The sequence below is a fragment of the Dysidea avara genome, chromosome 4 (genome assembly GCF_963678975.1).
Source record: "Dysidea avara chromosome 4, odDysAvar1.4, whole genome shotgun sequence".
NCBI classification, from domain to species: Eukaryota; Metazoa; Porifera; class Demospongiae; order Dictyoceratida; family Dysideidae; genus Dysidea; species Dysidea avara.
The window spans coordinates 6341974-6351082 of NC_089275.1; positions in this window are offsets into that span (position 1 = coordinate 6341974).

Sequence of the window (9109 nt, forward strand, 5' to 3'; positions counted from 1 at the left end):
TGAGTTAAGCCAAACACAGCTTGCTTAATTAAAACCCCAATTTTGAGGTGAAGGATGTGGTGTTATGAAAAACTGTTCTTTATCACTTCATAATCAAGTAAGCCTCTATATATCTGGACTCCCTTAATTTTCTGTTGATATGTTATGATTAAAATGAACTGACAAGGTCTACACTAATTAGGGATCCAAAAAGGATGTGAAGAATTTGTTCCCATTGACCGTGCTGCCAGTTTGGGCATCCTATCACCTATATATAGTGCAAAAATGAAAGGACGTTTCTGCTGCATGGACATTTTCTGCACAAGGAGACTAGGTTCCCAAGTATCACACATGCACATACATATACATGCATACCAGGGGCGGATCCAGACTTATGGAAAGGGGGGGTCAAAATGAACTGAAGCACTACATTGTCTCTGGTTTGGTAGGATGAGACCAAAAAAAAAAGAAAGTCACAGCCAGCTGACTGACAATAGCTGCCCACCTCACCAACTACGCATTTATCACTGATAAAGTACATAAAAATCCTTACATAACTTGCTACACACTGCTCTAATACTGTGACTGCTTTATTAGAGTGACTGCTCTATTAGAGTATCTTGATCTTGGTATATATACTTGTAAGAGCCCCCCACCTGTATCCGCCCCTGATGCATACGTACGTTCATAGATGTATATTATATAACTTACTACATTCATGTCCCCAGGAGCAGTTAATAGTTACAAATATTGTCGGCATCATAATTTTGTTAAATTCCAGGAAAACTGTAACAAGGAAGAGAGTTACACACATGCAATTAAGTCCAAAGAAACAGGGTATATATAGGATAAACAGTTCTCAGCAATATATGCGTATGTGGTGCTAATATGTATAAGTATGTATATACCAGAAACAGCTAGACAATATCTGGAAAGGGCAGAAGTGCCATGTGGTCAAAGCCAGAATAGGCCTTTACACTGTTTACCATGTAGACATGACATGGCTTCTTCTGGTTGACTGAAATGTTATTTCTCTTGGACACTTCCTTTTTATCTGTTTCTCAGGATTCAGCTCAACTTGTACATACTATGGTTGAAAATTTGGAAAGGCTATAAGACTCCTTTTTGCAGAGCCAACAGTGTATCGATGTAGCTGTGATAGTGAGATTTAATGTCTTGAGTTTAAATTGTGCTCTAATTTCATGGCAGATCTTTGATTTGAGCTTTAAGTAGTGTGCCAATTCCAAAGGACTTTCCAAAAACTTTGCTTGTATTTAAGGCTTTTCAAACAAACTTTTAGAGACTAGAGAGAAACAGTAGCATAGAAGTGGGAGAGATGTTACAGTGTAATAGTGGGACCAGTCACGACATGGCAGAACTAGAGAAACCACCACTTCTCAGTACATAATAGTCATATCAACTCACAGGGACTCATCATGGGAAGCCAGTATGGGTATGGCAGATAATTAATTTTAAACTTTCACAAACACAACACAACAACATGAATGTTTTTAATACAATAAAGTGTTGATTACCCAAAATGTTGAGTGTGTAAATGCTACAATTATAATGACTGTTCTATTAGAGTATTTAGTCAACAGATGTATAATAAATATGTGACCGAATATGACAAAACCTGGCACATCCAGTTTTACCACTTTGAGAGATGATAACTCAGTGTAGGAGTACGTCATCAGCTTCAAATTTTGACCTGTAATTTTGTAATGGTAAGAAGCATTGTGTGAAAATTTCAGGTCAATTGCATGCTGGCAGGTCATGTTACAGTTGGTCAAAGTCAGAGAATTGGATGTGTGTGGAAGCCTGGTTTTGTCAAATTCAGTCACATATTATGTAATTGAACAAAGCTTTGTATATAAATAAAAAGGTGTGTGTGTGCTTTTTAACCCATAAAGGTGTACAAAACTTGAGGAAGTGTGCTTACTTACACAAAACAGACTTATAAGGCTACAGTAGGTAAAGTAATTTTCCTAACATAATAAGTCTAAAATCATTTTAGAAAATTTATTTTCATTTGATTTCTGAGGTTACAATGTAGAATAAAAATTTGCAGCATAGTCTAGCCCATGATAATCAACAAAGCCAAAAACTAAAACAAATTGCCCTACTGTTAGCTTACATTTAGAGGTGTACCGATATGGGTTTTTGGCATGTACCGATAATGTAACCAAAGAAGCCGATAACCGATAGTCAATCCGATATTTGCATTAATATTTTAAGCAAACAAAAGTGTACATTTACCTTCACTATAACAATATGTGCACGTATTCATTGCTATACTCTGCCTGTGGTGGTATACAGCTTGAGTTTCTATTGAGCAATCCAGACAATTAGGCACCCACAAACATTTTTATGTATACTCCCATGAAGCCTAAAATGGATATTTCTGCATTACTCCACATTCTAATGGCTAGTGAGAAAGCTGGTACAGCAAGTTTCCTTGGTTATCCTGTGACCCTTCTTTTGTTACAAAGGTACTAACTGCTTCATTAGTAAAGGCTGTGATAGGCTTTCCAGCAACAAACACTAGAATCTCGTGTATTTATATGGCTTCTCGTAGCGCTTGTTGCAGAGTGAACAATAAGCCACTGGCACTAAAGAGCCACATGAATAACGTAGAAAATTAACGCATAATCCGTTTATGTACAAACTATTGCTACTGTATAAATATCGGTAGTGATATCGGTCCTTCTGCTGTTCTGTACTGATACCGATATTGATAAAAAATGCCATATCGGTGGCAGATATTGTAGCCGATCCGATTATCGGTACACCTCTACTTTTTTTTTTTTTTTTTTTTTACCCGGGCTTGATGGACTGCCCTTGCCTACCACCCCCAGCACATAAATGGCCTGTGCTGGACAAACCGGGACTTTCTTAGTCCACGGCAAACTGAGACTCTGCCCGAATCAGCTCCACAATTGGGGGAGTCTTAACATAGTGACCGATGGATGAGCGGGCTCCGCGGATGCATTGTATGGAGGACCGCAAGAGAGAAAAAGATAGACAGCACCTTAACCACCCCATGACAACAGAGTAATCATCGCCCCACTTGTTTGAAAGTTGATGAGCCAAGCGTTGATAAAAAACAGAAGCCTCATGAGCCAGACCACCAGAGGCAGACATTACCAGGGGGGTAAAAGAGGCATGCTCCTCCTCACGAATTCTCTGAGCATACGCACGTTTCTTAATGTTCTCGTGCCTCCGATAACAGGAGGCCAGTGATGAGGACGCATTAGAAGCAGCCAGAGGGTTGAACACCCGCACATCCACAAAACATCTTTCACTTCTTCCACCCCAAAAACCATTCATGGCGATGTCAAGACGGGCACCATCTTGGATATTGGCAGAAGCAGGGTAGTCCTGCTGTGAAACCGGCTGGAGCTCTGGTTCAACAGCTACCTGAGAGCATACTTCAGTCAACAGAGTAGCAGTTAGATCTCTGATCTCATTGTGTCGGATAGAAGGTAAGCCACCCTTGGGACAGGATAAAGCATGCTCCACTGAAAAGGAAGTCCCACATGCACAGTGAGCAGGAGTCCGCTGAGGAGACCACCCATAACGTAGTGCCACGGCATCGTGAAACGCGGACTTATGCAGTGCAAAGCCATGTTCCTGTAGGGGCCGGGTGGTATCTACTAGGGTCCGTAACATGAAAAATGAAGTTGCAAGAAACAAATCCTCGACTATCGTAGTATGTTACCCTCAGTGCCCCATCACTAATACTACCCTTGGTTTGGAACTGAGTTCCCTTGTTGGAGCAATACGCGGATTTTAATATCTCACGTGATTGATCTTTATTCCGTGCGCTCCAAAGAAGACGTCCAGAGCTCCCAGATTCTGAGTGTGATATCAAGTGTTGTTGGCCTACCAAACCATGCATATAAGTGTGTAAAACTTTGCCTATGTTTTCCACGGAGGCTGATGTTCTGCGGATGGGTCGAGAAAAAATTTCGTTCGAGGTGCTCTACCAGCCAAGAGAAGAGAAGCCAATCCTATCACATAAGATGGTAATGAAGTTGGATGTATAAGTATTCTACACACCAAGTTTGAAAGAGCTGCGACCTTTCTAACCATCTGGCTGGCAGAGATGAAATTTTTAGTGCAATGATCTTCAATGATTTTGGTGGGTTGCCTCCTTCCTACTGTTACAAACTGTCTTCCTAGGAGCTTTAAATCAGAGGAAGTACCAGAAGAACATCTGAGGTTTCTAAGAAGTGGTGAAATCCTTGACTTAAAGTTAAAAGGCAAGAAGGCCATTGCAAGCTACTACTCTAATAGAACATTCACTCTATTAGAACAACCATGACATTTGCAATCTACTATTGGTTATGTTAATTGAACAGCTGTAGACAAGTTGCTTAAGTTAATAAAAGTTGCACAGTCATTATAATATTACTGTATAAATAACTTAGATACAGATCAAAGGCCTTGTGTATGTACATGTATGTATTTATTTATTATTGGTACTGTGCAGCCCTCCATTAGGGGGAATAAAGCACAGATACACACAAGAAAACATACATTAGCACAAGCATACAACATTTTAGTCTATAGCTGGGATGTATGTGTGTGTATGTGCGTACGTGTGTGTGTGACTATATCATGTACCACGGTAGTGGTACATAATAGGGATCAGGCAGAAATTTTTCAAAACACTCTAATAGAACGCACGCCAAAAGCAGCCTTCCGGGCTTTAAATTTTATTTCTAAAACATTCTAGACCTTTCTTTTGTGTTTACAACACTAGCCAACAAGTATTAAAAGTAAGGGAAATGGTTTTAGGTGTTTTTTAAAATTTTGAAAATGGTTAGATTCTCCATCTTCTTCTTTCTTTCTTCTTTCTTTCTTCTTTCTTTCTTGTTTCGCGCGCCTACAGCTCGTAGGAAGTAGATATCAGCCCTAAAAACGTATGGCGTATTTAAAAAACATTCGTACCCAGGTCTGTGTGGTATTAAAATCTTCCCTCTCTAATGCGATTGCGAGATATAGAGCAAGAATCACTCTTCGAGACGCCATTCGATCGAGAAGCCATACAGATGATAATATAGAATTGTTTAAAATTCCATTGCTTTAGCTCACAGGACTAAAATGCATCAAGTTGTATCACACTAAACATTAAACATAACTATTGTTCACTGAAACTCGGGTTTTAGACTTCCTTCATTACGAGACAGTGAAGGGGGTGTGGCCCGCACCTCGTCACTTAAACTATTACTGTACGCCTTTCGTGTATACTTTCTATTATATTCTTCAGCTGTTTACCAGCTAAGAGTCGACATAACAAGGCTTGTAAGCTATTGGAACACACTGGTAAATTTCGAATTGAAAAGGGGTGTGTCCCTTCCGTACGCGATTGAAAAATAAAAAGCGGGATACTCCGTATACTCAGCACTTTAATTGGAGTCGACCACGTTTTGTCAAGCGTGTGTTTTACTCGTGTTGAGATTTCGCACCGCTTCGTTGCAGTAAACGGTCACACTAGTGGATTTATCTACTCGTCAAAGGAAAGTGGTATTGTTTACTGTATTGTTAACTGTATTGTTAACTAATTGTTTATTAAACTTATTTATGTAATTGTTTATTGCCAGTTGATATTACAATGGGTTTCTTTATTAAACAATCATGTACTGTTGAACGTATATTTAAGAAGTAGTCCATGTGCATGGACATGAAAAAAATCATGAAACTAGTGGGGCAAAAAAATTATTAATTTTCAACAAGTAGAATAGGGATCAAAGATTTGATTTTGAAAAAAACTGCGTAAACAAGAAGTAATAGGGATGATAATCCACAAAATTCTATGCATCATCAGTTCAAAGCAAGTTATTTGAATAGTGTACACTCAATTTGCGATTCCTATTTCAACTTGTGGTTAAATTTTGTTAAAATGTTGAAATAGGAATCGCAAATTGAGTGTACACTATTCAAATAACTTGCTTTGAACTGATGATGCATAGAATTTTGTGGATTATCATCCCTATTACTTCTTGTTTACGCAGTTTTTTTCAAAATCAAATCTTTGATCCCTATTCTACTTGTTGAAAATTAATAATTTTTTTGCCCCACTAGTGTATGTATGCAAGTATGGATGTCAATAATCCTGTATAACCTAGCTAGCAACTTCTTCAATGAATGTTTAGGGCAAAGGCTATAGCTTTAAATCACACTGAAGAACACAACTATATGTATAATCTGCAATGTTTGAGGTGCATATTGCACTTTGACATCCTCATGCAGTGTGGTTGGGAGATTTTTGTACAAGTAAAATAGTCTTCCAAAGACGACATCCCAGACATCCTGCAATGTACATGACGAAAGAACCGCTGCTAGTTTTCACTAATTGTTGACATGTGTAGTTAGTTATATACGCACTTAGTTATAATTGTAGGAGTGCATCTAGCTATAGTTTCATTTGAAACAATGTGGTATATACTTTTAAAGGTTACACAGCGTTAATTTATAGCATTAAAATTTCCATTTTGTCATTAGCACTCTCAATCAAGGTGTTAAATCACAAGAGTCTTCTAGGATGGAATTCCAGACCCCTGCCATGTAGTTGATTTCATGCTAGGACCAGCACACTCTAAGTATTGCACTTTCCTGTTGCACACTCATCATCTCACTCATATTACTTTGGAAAGCAGTCACCAAAACTGAATCATCCATGATAGTTGTGAATCTAATGATAGTTCATGGAATGATTGGCAGTATGATTTTAATGCAGGAATAGTAAGGGTGGACGAGACACCTTTATTTAGGGGGGTGAGGGGGGATGGGGTTTAGATTGATGATGCCATGGTCTATAGCTGTAAGTTGAAGACCAAAAATAGGTCACTACATGCTGGCAATAGTTGCCCTTCACCAACTAGACTATATCTTCTTATTTATAACTACATACGTAGCTTACTACACTGCTCCTCTAATGGCTCTAAGAATACTATGACTGCTCTATTAGAATATCTCAATCTTGACTGCTCTATTATAGTATCTCAAATTATTGATGCTATTGAGCTAAGCTCTCCATCACAGTTACAGATAATTTTAGGGGGAAAAACCCCCATAATTTGTTTTACACAGGCTACAGCTCCCCCTTGCCCCTGACTGGAATAGACTGTTTTACCATAAAGTTGTGTTAACAACTTTCAAGTGTAGCACAATAAGCACATACTAAACTTGTAAGTATGAGCATAAGTAAGCACATTTATCACTGCAAAGACTCCTTCATAATTAACTCTATAATAATTATCTATATTCAGTAGTTGCATTGTGCTCAAAAAGTAGACAAACTGCCATTCCTTATTCCAGCTCCTGCATCCATTTTCCACATCCGATAAAGCTATACAGTGAGGCGTACCGTACATTAACCTACCCGCATGCTAGGTCACTTCAAAAACAAATTGTGTGATTAGTCTATTACATTACACACATGTAGTTTACAGTACAATATCCATGGCAGACAATAAACAAATCATACATGTGTATGACCATACGGTTAAATAAATAAACACAATCATCAGTTTCTTATCCATCAATATGCTAAATATTGTGCAAGCTTAATAGCAATTATTTCTTTACAAACTAGTTAGCTGAATTGATACCCCAAATGGTTTGTATGCTTTTTAGTCTGCTCTAGCCATGCATTTATTAACTTTGATGACAGCTTCTTACAGCTGCACTCAACAATCAATGGAACAAAAATCAGTGATATGATAAGGGAAACAATGACATAGCTATAAGCAGAGATGCAAAATTAATAGATCTAGATGAACAGAAATTTGTCTTCATTAAAGCAGATAACATTGCAGATTGATGAGTATTTTCAAGATAAGTTTGTTATTTTGAACGGGTGTTGTTACACAGAGCAGTCCAATGTATATGGACCTGTGACAAGCAGAAATCAATACAACAGGTTAAATGTATTCTTTGGACAATAAAGTACACTAACATGTTCAAGGAAGTATTCAACCACGCACATCTCCTTACATTTAACTATCAAGTGCTTGCAATTGAATGTAATACTTTAATTAGCCCATACATACACAGATTCCATCTGGATGCATGCGCCAGGGCTCTGAGACAGTACTTTAGGTGGCCATTTTTACTTTAAAAATTAAGCAGCTACTAACAGTTGTGATTAATCTTTTGCTACAAGAATTGACCACCAAAACTGGGGGACCATGGCCTTGTGGTTCCCTGCCCTATTTTCACTACCTGTGCAAAACATGATGAAAGGACACTGTAAAAACATGTGTAAAATACTGGTCTACTACACCTATAAAGTAATAGACTACTCACATTGACAAGTAAAACTGTGAAGCTCTGCTTTACCTCTATCTCAGTCATTAATCAATAATTTCACAAACTCACAGGCCATATACACAGCAGCATTAGGGTATTATGGCTATACCTACATTACTGAGTTGTTATTTGCTTAGGCAGTTGCATGAGATACATAATTATTATTGTTAATTTTTGTACAGAAAACCATGTATATGTAAAATGTGAGATTACCTGAGCTGGTTCTGCAATAGAGTGTTCCAGCTGATACAAAATGATTACTTCATAGCAAATGGATAGCATGGATTTCAAAATTCAGACTCTCCAGCAACTGCATCTTAAGATTTAAATGCCCATAAAATGCAAGCAATCTATACAGCTGTTCAATTGATACAATCCAAAAGCAGATGGTAATTGTATACTGGTTTTTCTTATAGGATACTGAATATTCTATTAGAGTAGTAGCTTCCAATGACCTTTTAACTTTAAAAGTCAAGGATTTCACCACTTCTTGGAAACCTCAGATGTTCTTCTGGATCTTCCTCTGATTTAAAGCTCCTAGGAAGACAGTTTGTAACAGTAGGAAGGGGGCAACCCACCAAAATCATTGAAGATCATTGCACTAAAAATTTCATCTCTGCCAGCCAGATGGTTAGAAAGGTCGCAGCTCTTTCAAACTTGGTGTGTAGAATACTTATACATCCAACTTCATTACCATCTTATGTGATAGGATTGACTTCTCTTCTCTTGGCTGGTAGAGCACCTCGAACGAAATTTTTCTCGACCCATTTGCAGAAAATCAGCCTCCGTGGAAAACATAGGCAAAGTTTTA